At 38.2% G+C, this 12,983-nt stretch overlaps 1 protein-coding gene across 2 annotated transcripts in view; it reads left to right on the top strand.

Annotated features, from left to right (window-relative positions):
* Positions 1 to 12,983, top strand: part of SLC38A4 (solute carrier family 38 member 4) — a 58,898-nt gene that overhangs the window by 15,206 nt on the left and 30,709 nt on the right. The window contains exon 2 of one of the 2 annotated variants that reach the window (XM_036456262.2): positions 4,633 to 4,689. The exons of the other annotated variant lie outside the window; for it this stretch is intronic. The gene's annotated coding sequence lies outside the window, so the exon portion shown is untranslated. The remainder of the gene's footprint in view (positions 1 to 4,632; positions 4,690 to 12,983) is intronic. 2 annotated transcript variants of the gene reach the window in all.

Genomic DNA, 12,983 nt, shown 5'->3' with positions numbered 1-12,983 from the left:
CTTTCACACTATCAACTCACAGTGGGCTCTGAGCATAAGGAGGGACTACCGCATTCATACAAGGCCGAATCCACCAATTGGGATACTTACTAGAATATTTCTTATTGAAACCCTTAAATAAGTTCTGAAGAATTGTTTTGGAGGTACAGATTGAATCGGTGCCTTTAATAAAGACTTTCGTTTATTCAATGTTTATAAAGTACCTGCTTATGAACCAGGCATGGCCTAATGCTAATCAAGGTAAACAGACAAAAGATATTGTTCACCACTGATCTAAACTGGCTGTCTGGAATGCTTGGATCCATCCCTGTCCTACTAAATATACCATCTGCCCGGATGTCCCCCTCTGCCATGGTCCTCCTGAATGAGGTCAAGACATTTACTTTTTCTGAGTCAGCTTTTTTATATTTACAGAAAGAATATACTACCAACTTTACAGCCCTCCAGGAATTAAACTTCCCAACTCGTGCAACCCATAGACAACGACAAGCTCCGTTAACCTTGCCATGCTGGGCACTGCTGACCCTTGTAGCAAAGTGCCCTGGAGCTCCGCCCACAGCAGGGCCCAGCCCTGGAACCACTTACAGACCAGCAGGAGAGGCAAGCACGCCAGGTGGAAACCTGCCTCTTTGTTAGGAGACCTGACTCAGGAAATCCTTCTTCACAGTCACCAAAAAGTCCATTAAGAAATGTTAATCTCTAATATATATTCTATATATTCTGCTCAAATTCCTTTGAAGATCACTTTATGGTTGACATGCATTCCTTATTTCAACATTCTGAGTAGGATGCTGAAAATGCCAGCCTAGCATACCATCCCTTATCAGTGACACTGCTTCTTTCCCGCATAGGCCTGTGCTATCACCTCCTAGGAGAGCCTCCCCATTACAGAGCCTGCTGAGTGCTCTTTTCCCTCGCTTGTGCCCTGTCTCATCCCAGTCTAGCCACTCAGCCTAGCAGGTCACAGCTCAAGACACTGTCAGGGGTCCGAATTTAAGCAAGATGGCAGGTTTACAAAGTACAATCACCGATGAACCTACAAAATCAAAATGCAATGACACCATTCTGTTAGGGAATTTGTTTTAAAGGAAAGGGATGGGTAGCAACATGAAAGAGAGCGATGGAAATGAATGTGCTGTGTCCAATTTTTAAAAAAAATCATCCATTGCTATTATGAATTAGCAAGGCAGTTACATCAACCTAGCACTGCATTCATATAGCATTTTATATGAAGAACTTAACAAGATGATTTAGTTGTTTAGGAAGTTTTGTTATAGTTATCAGTATAGTTATATATCTCTTAGTGGTGGCATTTTCTCAAGCAGGCATTTTAAATGGTAGGAATCATTCTTTAAAGCAAGCTTCTAAAAGCTCTAATTTAACATCTAGAATTAGTACATTACTTCAGCCTTGAGGCTTACAGACCTTGTTTTCCTTCTTCACCAGGGTCTATCTGCTTAGGCAGATGCTGGGAATGAACTTGTGACACTCTTTCCTCTCCATCCTTTCGTTGTGGGATCAAGAAATGGAATTGACCAGAAGGATCTGAGTTGCTTGAAAAGGGAAAGGCAGAGAGCTAGGATCATCAACAACATGAGCTGTTTTGTTTGTCAGCTGAGGCTAAAAGGAATTTTCTATTTAGGTCTGTGGCAAAGTCAGTAAGTTTGTCAACCCTCACCAAACTTGTTTGCTAATTTTGCAACGTAGCAATTGACTATTCAAACATTTCCCAAATGCACCATTGTATAACTGTAAAGGTGGGGTAGGCTGGGCTAAAGAGAGGGGATGCCATTCACTTTGCAATGTCCTCAGCGCACCTGGGTCATCACATTTCTCATAGGGAAGTTTTCAGAACTGAAAAGCAAGGCCTCTCCCAAGGGGCCTGGACAGGGGCCTCATATTCAGGAAGGTCCCAAGTTTAGAATTTTTGAAGGTATCATCATTTGTAGTATAAGTGTGTTAAGGTGTTGTTTTGTTAAATAGGAACATTGAAAATGTACTACAACTTAGTAATCCTGTTTTGGATCTTCCCCCCCCCCCCCCCCAAATTGATTTTTAGAAAGAGTGGGAGGGAAAGAGGGGTGGACAGTTGCGGGGGCTGACCAAGCCTTCAGGGGAGGGCAGTTGGGGTTGACCAGGCCGACAGAGGAGAGAAGTTGGGGGCAAACAGGCTGGCAGGGGAGCAGTTAGGCATTGATCAGGCTGGCAGGGGAGTGGTTAGGGGCAATCAGGAAGGCAGGCAGACAAGCAGTTGGGAGCCAGGAGTCTAGAATTGTGAGAGGGATATCCAGTAGGATCAGGCCTAAACGGGCAGTTGGACATCCCTTGAGGGGTCCCAGTTTGGATAGGGTGCAGGCTGTGCTAAGGGACACCCTCCTCCCCGGTGCATGAATTTTGTGCACCAGGCCTCTAGTGAGGCATAATAAAACAGGGGAGTATAGAAAGGTTAAAAAGAAACAGAAAGGAGAAAAAAGGAAGGTGACCTACAGGGTATTTGAAGTGGGAGAAGGAAAAAAAAATAAAATAAGCAAGTGAATGCAGGTACAAAGGGGATATGAAATTTTTTAAAAATTAGGGAATTTGGTTTCTTAGTTATCATTATTTCTACCTATTTTCTTCTAATTTGGCTATAACTAGATTCTGTTTCCAAGTATTATTTTGTTCTGTGACTAAAATTAGAAATTTGGGTACAGTCGCGATTAGAACAAGAGGTTATCTTTCCCTGTGTCATTGCAAAATGCCATGATGGTCTGGCTAAGGGACTTTTAATTGTTGACTCATTTTGACTTGGTCCAGCTGGCACGTTCTCTTCGAGGACATCATTGAAGGTAGAAATTTTAAACAAGATGATCAGTAATTTTTAAATATGGGCATAGGTATGATCTGAATCACTTTGTTAGTTAGAGCAAACAATTTTGTACATTCAATAGATAGTATATTGGAATCTACATTCTAGAACCTTCTCTGGACTACATGAAAATGACAACCAGAGACAGAGGAAAGGGGTGCTGAAGTGCATGAATCATACCATATATTCTCTTTCTCTATATCAATAAAAATGAAGGTTTTATTGGAAGTTTCTGTTTCTTATTGAATGGTTACATAAAAGTTTTCATAGCATGTACTAGGATAGCTAGTGAAAGTGATAAACAGAAACAGTACTACAAGAAAGAATCAAACTACCTTTGAGCCTAATTAAAATTCTTTCCACGTGCCTTTTCCTCGGCCATCATTCTCAGACGGGCAAACATTGCCAAGGCCATCTATCAGTCTCAGCCTCTGTCTCAACCCCATCATCCCACTTGTATTCCTTCCCTGATTTCCTTTAGAAGCTTTCAAGAGATCCTCATCACTAAAAATCTGGGTTTCCTAGACTTAATACCTTTTATGGTCTGGATGATTCCATTTGGTTCTGCTTTGGTCCAGAAAATCTGCACTGCAGCCAGACTGGTTCTCTTTGCTGCCAGAATATCTTTTTAGCCTGTCTGCATTTTTCATCCAGGATGCCTCTCCCTTTCCTCTCTATCAATTGGAATTTCACCTGGACTTTAAGGCCCTCTTCAAGGTACATGGGCTCCCTGAAAGCTTTGTGGATGGCCTCAGCCCCTGGGGACTATTTTTGAGTCTTGGGAATATTGTGCAATTCTACTAACATTAATGGTTATAGTTTGAAAAGCCAGCTATCCTAGTGAGCACAGCAGCGGGAGCCTCTCCCGCTTCCGTGGCAACACTAAGAATGTCTGACTGACAGCTTAGGCCCATTCCCTGTGGGCCCAAGCCATCAGTTGGACATTCCCTGAAGGCTCCCGGACTGTGAGACAGTACAGGCTGGGCTGAGGGACCCTCCCCTCCCCCCAAGTGCACTAATTTCATGCACTGGGCCTCTAGTAACAGAACAAATTATTTGCCAACATATTTTAATTCTTTCTCTGATAGGTGGAAAACTAAGTTGTTGTTTGTTTTTTTTAAATGTCTGTTTAAAAATTCTTTAAAAACTCCAAGTAAAGTTTTGCTTACTCAGCACACTTCCTTTGGAATGGTAGCAGCAATGAGAGGGCTTATTTCCAACCTCAGGGCACCTTGAGTAACTTGTGCCATTTGGAAGTGTCTGTCATTCTATTACATTTTCTCTAAATAAGTCAACAATTCAAAAGAAAACCATTCTTCTGCTGTGTAATTAATTTTTTATGTATTCAGGCTATAATATTTCATTTAACAGTCTAACTGTAGTGTATTGTTTTATTTTGACTTCAGTTCATAAACCTTTGGAAAAATTAACATTTCTAGATTTATCACTCAACCAGATTACAGAATCTTGATACAGAATGACAATGATCAAGGTAGAACTTTCAGTAAATGGGTATTTTGTTGAATAAAAGCCAAAATTCTAAAAACAAATAGAAATTGGTAAAACTAGTCTTTAATCCAAATGAAAAACAGTAAACGGATTTAGCTTTTCTTTCTTTTTTTCTTCTTCTTTTTTTTTTTTTTTTTAAAGAACTGACGCAAGTTGGACAGAGGGAGGTGTTGGGGCAACGTGGTGGTGGTGATTGGCTTGTCTCCTTTACGCCCACTGGTTTTTAAATCATTGTCTAGATGCCCAAAGGTTCATATAAGTCAACTCTGTTTCAGGGTTCTGCATTCCAAACAATTCTGGAAAGACTGCCCAGGACTGGATGAATAATTAAGGTAAAGCTGTTTTTACATGAATATATGCAGTGTTAAAATAATGCTTCCTTTCTTCTTTTTATAGTGTTTATTGTTTACTACAAACTTAAAAGTTTAAAGATACTGTTTGGGTCACTTTTTTTCTCAATATATAAAAAAAGGGCCCACTTAATATAATGTCAGACATTGGAATTATTTACTCAGATTGTGACTGCAGCCTTCTTGTACAGATAATTTTCAGTTTGAGCATAAAATCCGGACAGTTGATAATAGGAAAGGAAAACAGCCCAAACCCAGTGGTAGAAAGGTTTAGATCTTTTGGTTAATCACTGAATAAAGTGAAGAGTTAACACAATTTGCCTTAGGCAAAAATATAAAATTTTAAAAATATATTCTCAACTTATACCATTGAAGATTTTATCTTGAAAACAAAAAGAGTAACAAAGAAAGGACATTGCATGCAGCAGGTGGGAAAGGCTAAGTCAGGACTTGGACTGGTGTCACTGTTAAGTGAAAAAGAGTGTGTCTTACCTTATCTTCTTGTGTGACCATTTTATATAGTATTTTTAGAGCTATTTACTGGAAGAAATGGGTAAATTGAATAGAATAGAAGCACAGCTTTAGATTGTGAAGGACTGAAATCAATTATCTAAAAATAGAGCTATACTCTCATTTATTAATTAGACAGGGGGAGAATTCTCAGAGGATGTGGGTATCTTTGCATTTGGGGCATCTTATAGGGCCTATGGTGATGACTTTTATTAAATGCCCAGATGATAAAATGAACAGTGCTTTGTAACTCAGTGAAAATTTAATTTGACTTATGACCTACATCATATTCATGGACAGTTGGTTGAAAATTTTATTTTTTGACAAAGTAAAGAAATTTAGGTGTGTATTCTAGAAAAGATTGGCATTTATTTTACAGGTCAACCTCTTCTGCTCATTCAGATTTATATTTAGATAATGTTTTGGGGTTTTTTCTTGCAAGTCTTTCTATTTATATTTTTAAGAAGTATAAACACTTCAATGTTTAAGTATTGATACTTACACTGAGTGGCCAGATTATTATTATCTCTGAACACATAATAATCTGGCCACTCAGTGTGTGTTTGTGCAATATTTATTTATTTATTTATTTATTTTAGAGGTCCAGTGCATGAATTCATGCATGGGTGGTGTCTGGCCAGCCTAGCCATGGGGAGGGCACATGGGCAGTTGGATGGCCTGCCTGCTGGTCAAACTCCTGGTCGAGGGGAAAATTTGCATATTAGCCTTTTATTATAGAGGATATATACTGAGTGGCCAGATTATTATACATTCAGAGATCATAATAATCTGGCCATTCAGTGTATAACATTGTGGCTAAACTCTTGAGTTTTCTTTAACCATGTTATTTAATTTATTTTCATAAAGAAAAACTACCTCCAGGGGTGGCTCACTATCAATTATGTAGAATGAACATTTTGGAATTTACTGTACCCACAATTCATTATAAGTAATTGAATATCATGCATTAGCATGTATAGAGTTTGTTTACTATGTTAATACATATGCTACATATCCCTGTAAATTTATGGAAACTACTGTTTGGGGAAATAGGAACTATAATTAAGCAGGAATTTAAGATGGTTCTTCATGTTTAGGATGACTAAAGAATCCATGTTTCTAAAGAACAGATCTAGAAAGTTTGTAAGCAAAACAACATATTAAGATTTTATAAACAGTCCTTTATACCTCTTCAAATGGTTGCTTTAAATCTTATATTAGCAAGCATGTAATATTCTTAGCAAAAAGACCTCAATATGGGGTTATTTTAACTTTTCTAGTTCTCCCTAGATATCGTTTCTGAGCTGTGTCTAAGTAGAGGAAAGGAATGAAAATGCTATAATATTAGCACCAGCAATAGGGAGCAGTCAAGTGAACACAGTTCTGCTGTTACTGGCCGTCGTTTCTTTTCTAAGATGTAACTCAGACTGACTGTAGTGAATGCTTCTCTGGAAGCTAATTTCTGTGATAAATCATGTCAGAGACTAACAGTATTGTTTGGGAGGTTAAGAGAATTTAATAAAATAAAAAAAAGGATATTAGGTTGATTTCATTGCCAAAGCTATGTTCATAGATCTCAGATACATTTTGTATGTGGATTTAAGTCAGGTCCTTGGATCCAACATAGCTGGCTTTTAGACGTTGCATGACTAGCTACACCCTGTTTGCTCAGCCAAAGGGTACATGGCATGTGAGGCTGTCTGCTACCTTAATCTAGATTTCAGGGTAGATTCGTCAGAGCTGGTTGGCATGAAAGACAGAACAGCTAGGGATGGTGGGAAATGCTCTGGCCACATTAGCTCCCTTCTCACTCTCACTTATCAGGCAAAATAAATGTTTGCAGTAACTAGGGAAGGTCATAACTTTTGTCTCTTGACTCAAGGACAGGCTTGCTTCCAAATTGTTGATGTTCTTCTTTGAGCAACATAAGTAAAAACATGAGAAATTTGCTTTTTTGAGAATCTTCTATACTGAGTTTCTTAAGTACCTTTTCAAAGAGCAGGACAATATAGTGTTTAAAAAACAAAACCTTGAATATAAGGAATCAGTTAGTTGGGATATATAGACATCTCTTAATAAATGTCATGAAACAAGACCTTCTAATGCTGATAATATTCTAAATACTTTTTTTTGAAGTTTTGATTTTGCATCTCCGTGAATGAGTGAACTGAAGCAATAATTCTGCACTGGATTATCTAATCTGTTTCTGCAAAACATCTCTGTATCTCAGAATAACAACTTCATCAGAAAGAAAGACTAGACTACACAAAGCTCCACCAAATCAAATTTGATTTTTCTCTTAGAATAATTTTGAACATTCATTGTGCAACAAAGCTATTCTTCTGGTAACTAGAGGAAAACTTTTCCATATCGCTTTGAAATGTTAACCCATGCACACTTGTATCTACAAAGGAAACCATGTAAAGGTGCATTGATCTTAGTAGAATATAACACCAGGCAACGTGCTAGATATTGGGAACATGTAGAGTCTACAAACTGGACATGGTTTCCACCTTCACAAAGCTTTCTGCCTAGAGGAAGAGACAGTTATTTATTAAACAAGCACAACTAAAAATGTAAGTGCGAAGTGTGACAAGTGCTCTGAGGCAGAGGAGAACATGCTATAAGAATGTGTAACAGGGGCGTTAGTTTCAATGCGGGGCCTCTGTGACCACGTGGCATTTAGAGATGTTCAGGTTCTTTTCATTAACTTTTGGAGAAACCTGGGTTCAGAAGAGCATCCCAGGCAGAGGGAACAGAATGTTAAAAGGTCCTGAGGTGGAATGGGAAATTCCAGTTTCTGGCTCGTGTTTCATTCTCAATATTTGCTGAATGAATAAATAAATGCCACCTGTAAAATACTTCTCCATTGAATTAGAATAGTGTAATTAATCATGAAAGTAAATTTTAGCCATCATGATGTAGTGCAGCGTTTTTCAACCGCTGTTCCGCGGCACACTAGTGTGCCGCGAGATGTTGCCTGGTGTGCCGTAGGTGCAGACAAGACAAGAATTTTATAATTTTTCACTATTTTGTTTACTTAATATTTCATAATAAAGTAATTATAAAATACTTTCTTTGTGTTTATTTGATTCCTATTCAAGAGAATTACTTTATATATAGTCAATATAGGCACAGAGTTAAATTTTTTAACATTTTCAAATGGTGGTGTGCCTCGTGATTTTTTTCATGAAACAAGTGTGCCTTTGCCCAAAAAAGGTTGAAAAACACTGATGTAGTGTAAATGCTTCAAAGCATGTACTTTGTGCTGCAGGCAAATGGTTCAGAATATCTCGTTTCTCCTAATGTTCATTTTTTTTTTAAATTTTGCTCTTAGCTGTTGTTCCCTTAAAATAGATCAGTAATAGAATCTTCATAGCTAAATATGTGAGCTCTGAAAAAGTGTTCCAACTTTTGTGAGAAGATATCTCTTGACTGGGGCCAAAATTAGGATGAGGGGCCCAGGTCTTAAACTACCAGGGGCATAACATCATGTTATATCACCTCAAAAGAGAGTGGAATAAGTATTTTATATATGGTAAAGTAGCTTTAAATTTAGGTCTCAATTCTCTTATTTGTGAAGGGTACCTACCTTTCTTACAATGTTTGTGAGAGTTCTGAGAACTATAAAGTTCCCTTTTGTAATTGCCTAAGGTATAGTTCTATGCATGTGTAGATATGGGTATAAAATACTGATTATTGGAAGAGGGAAAGGGGATTTACATTTATTAAGGGCCCACTACATACCAAGCTTTGACATGCATTGTATAATTTAATCCCTCAGGGTACTGCTTCACGGTAAATGATATTTTCCTCATTTTACACGTGGGAAGACACAAGTAAGAAGTTAGCTAATTTGGCCAGGGTTTATACCCACTTTATTTATCATCAAAACCAGTGTTTCTATCCCCGATGTGGGCTTGAGTTCTCTGTCACAGAGATAGCAAGTAGTCCAGAGGTGGCAGAGCATGCAGGCTACTTAATCTCTCTGTGCCTCCATTACCTCAGCTGTAAAATGGGAATAAGGACAAAAATAGTACTGGCCAAGAGTGATATTGGAAGAAATGCAAGCAGACTAATTTAAGAAATACTTTAGTTATTTGTTAAGTCAAACAGACTTTGTGAAAGAAAACATTATAATAGCAGGCTGCTGGATAAGGGGTGACAACATTCTTTGGATAGGGAACATTGGAAGAGGAAGAAACTGGCACCAGTTAGATTTTGGACCCACTGAGTTTAAACTACCTTTGAGATACTAAAGTGTATACATCAGTTAGGCCCCAGGACACATGCACCTAGTGTAAGGAGACCAGACGTCCCGATTTTTAACAATTTGTCCCGCGTCCAGCGGTGTTTTAAAACAGTCCCGATTTTTGGAAAGAACGTCTGGTCACCTTAACCTAGAGACAAGAGTAGCGGCCTGGGTGGAAGATGACCTTGAGGAATCCTTTGTGTATGGAATCTTAGGAGTGGATTGGAAGAAGGGGGTCTCAGGACCTAGCCTTGAGGAATTCAAGCAGTGAAACTTCAAAAAAAAAAATGAGACTTTTAAAAAGAAAAGCAAAACAAAACAAAAGCTCTGAAAAATAACAGCAGTGTTATTCACGAACAGAAAATCTGAAGACTTCCTCTGAACCAGAAGAGCTGGGAAATCTATGAAATCTGTGAAAGAAAAGGCCAGGGTAAACCACTGTATGGAGTGTGAGGGACCGTGGGAGCCTGGTAACAGTTCAAGTTAAGTCAATATATACAAAGAGGAGGATTGGATCACAGTATTCCCCACTGACCAGTATTCACCAAGCAAGCTCTGTTTGGACATCTTGGTCAGTTTGGGGCTGCCGCTTTTGCCCATGGGATAAGGCTGGTTGTAAAGAAAATCTGAAGATGGACTCTAGAATAGGTCTAAGGGCCACCGCAGCAGACAAAGATGGGTAACAAGCGGACTGGAAGCTCCACCAAGAGGAAAACACGTCACAGCATTTTGCTCCCGGAGGAACCTCTCTCTCCCAGAGGGCCAGCTGTGTCTGGGCCTGGGCTCCACGAAGGGCACTCCACACAGACAGGCCCTCCAAGAGAGCAGCCATCCGTGACACGCCTGCAAGACAGAGCAGCCTGAGCACCAGCGGTTGAACGGTACGCTCTCCATTCATAAATATGACTAGACAACTGAGGATTACTAAGAATGTAAGGAAAACCAGCAGCATGAAGGAGAAGAGCCGAGAATGAACAAGCAGAATAACTAACTCCAGAAAGAAAAAAAAATACATAATGTAAGGGACAAAAAGAACCCTTGGAAACTACCAATCAATATTCTGAGAAAGAGTTAAGAAAATAATTGCATCTGAAAACAAACAACAAAGGTAATATGAAAAAAGAGAAAGGGGGTAGGAATAAATTATTAGAAGTTAAAAACATGATTGTGAAAAATAATTAGTGGGCAGGTTGAAAAATAAAATGGATACTGGTTAAAAGTAAATAATGTTTTTTTTCCTATTCTCAATACTTTTGTCTGATACTAAGTGTGTGTGTGTGTGTGTGTGTGTGTGTGTGTGTGTGTGTGTCTGTGTGTGTGTTTTCCTCACACTCATCAATTCTTTAATACTAGCTGGATATCCTACAGTTCAATTCAAATCTGACACTATCTACTAGGCATTACTGTCAGATCCCCAGGTTAAGGGCTCAGTTCCACAAGACTGCTCCTACTTCAGATGATATTGCAAGTCCAGGCATCCTGTACTTTTGACAAACCAGCTGTAAATTGAATCAATTATTTGCTAGAGTTGCTTACAGAAGCTCCAGAAAACAGTTTACTTACTAGATTACTGGATTACTATAAAAAGATAGAATTCAAGATCAGCTGGATGGCATCGATGCCTAGGACAAGGCATGGGGAAAGGGTGTAAGCTTCCACACTCTCTCCTGGTGTCCCACCCTGGCAACAATCCCTTAAGATTGTTATGGAGACTTCATTGCTTAGGCAGGATTGGTCAAATCATGGGCCACTGGTGATTCACTCGACCTTCAGCCTCTTCCCACACCCAGGAGGTTGAGGGTGTGGCGCTGAAAGTTCCAACCCTCTGACTTCTATTCTTTTTGGTTTTTAAGATGTTTCTCTATATGACGTCTTGAACTACGTCATATTAATGAACATATTCATTTTTGCTCCTGCTTGAAGTACTATGTGTTATTTTTAAACTCTAAGAACTATCATCTTTTTCTCTGTTCCAGACAATTCTCTACCATTGTGTCTTTTTATTTTGTGACTCTCTAGTCTCACATTTAGAATATCTGTTACAGTGTGTTTAAACTTCTTATTCTTGTTTTCCACCCCCACCCCCATGTCTCTTAACGTCATATTTTTCTTTCTCTCCTTGTGATATAATTTGAGTGATTTCCAGAGATCTATCTTCCAGTTCCTTTACTCTCCCTTCAGTGGAGTTTTCTTTATTTTAATGACTATGTTTTTATTTTTTTATTTTTAGAATTCTCTTTTGGCTCTTTTAAAAACCAGCCTGATCTTCTATTCTAAAGATGGTATTTATTATTTTGAATATTTTATTATTTTTATTATATTAATTTAAAGTCCCTTTTTAATTGCTTTGCTATCTGTAGTTAACTGAGGTGTGAATGCCATTGTTCTCATGCCTACGACACTCTCCCAAGGAGCTTCCATATGTGTTGGGTAGATGAGTTGCCTTTCACAAATATGCAGCATCAACACCACATTGTGTAAGCATTTCCAAGTGCTTATATATATACATATATTTGTTAGGGGGTTTATAGATTTAATGAGTTCTGAAGTATTTTTATGTTTGTTTCTCTGCTCAGGATTTCATTACAAATCGGCAGTGCACATCCAAAAACCACACCTTCCAAGAGTAATAGTATTTCCCCCAATATAATGGTTCAACAAGAAATGAATGATTCTAATGACAGAAATTTCATATGAAACTGTATCAACATCATGATGGATTCATAGCATGTTTTCTTTTCTTTTTTTTACTCAATGCCAGACTATCCTTTTTCAGTTACAACTGAGGAAACTAAGGGGCAAATAGTTAAATAACTTGTGCTGCAATCTCATGGATTAAAGATAGAGGGGAGTCTAAAAGCTAAATATTTTTGTTGTTCAAATATTTTAATTTTGCGTAGATGGTGACTGATGCTGATTCAAAGATAAACTTGAGCTTCCTTTTGTTTCTATTCTTAACATTGGCTTCATGATCCAAGTGCCTAGAAAGTAGCTCCCTGAGCCCAATCCTACGCTGGGTTGCATGTTAACAAGCATTTTGGTGGTGTTAATTCTTTCATGCATGATTAGCAAATTAAAATGGTAATGTCTGGATATTACTCCTAGTAGAGACATTGATAGATTCTGCATTGGTAGATCTCATTTGTCATTAATTTACTTTTGTATTCCTTTCTTTAATGCCATGCAATCTCATTACAAATACCTACAGGTTTGTAGGTAGATGAGGGTTAAGGGAGGATAAATGGTGACAGAAAGAGACTTGACTTTAGGTGGTGAACACACAAGCAATATACAATGTATTGTAGAAATGTACACTTGAAACCTATATAATCTTATTAACCAATGTCACCCCAATAAATTCAATAAAAATAAAGAAACATAGATAAAGCTTCTTGAAGACTGTTGCTACATCTTAAGATTTATTTATTTATTTCTTCCCACAGTTACTAGCAAAGCACCTGCCAAGTTCACATACATAAGCACTATATAAACACGTGCTGACTTGGCAATTTAC

Source organism: Pipistrellus kuhlii, unplaced genomic scaffold (genome assembly GCF_014108245.1).
Source record: "Pipistrellus kuhlii isolate mPipKuh1 unplaced genomic scaffold, mPipKuh1.p scaffold_m20_p_3, whole genome shotgun sequence".
In the NCBI taxonomy this organism is placed as follows: Eukaryota; Metazoa; Chordata; class Mammalia; order Chiroptera; family Vespertilionidae; genus Pipistrellus; species Pipistrellus kuhlii.
This window is presented reverse-complemented; position numbering and strand designations above follow the sequence as displayed.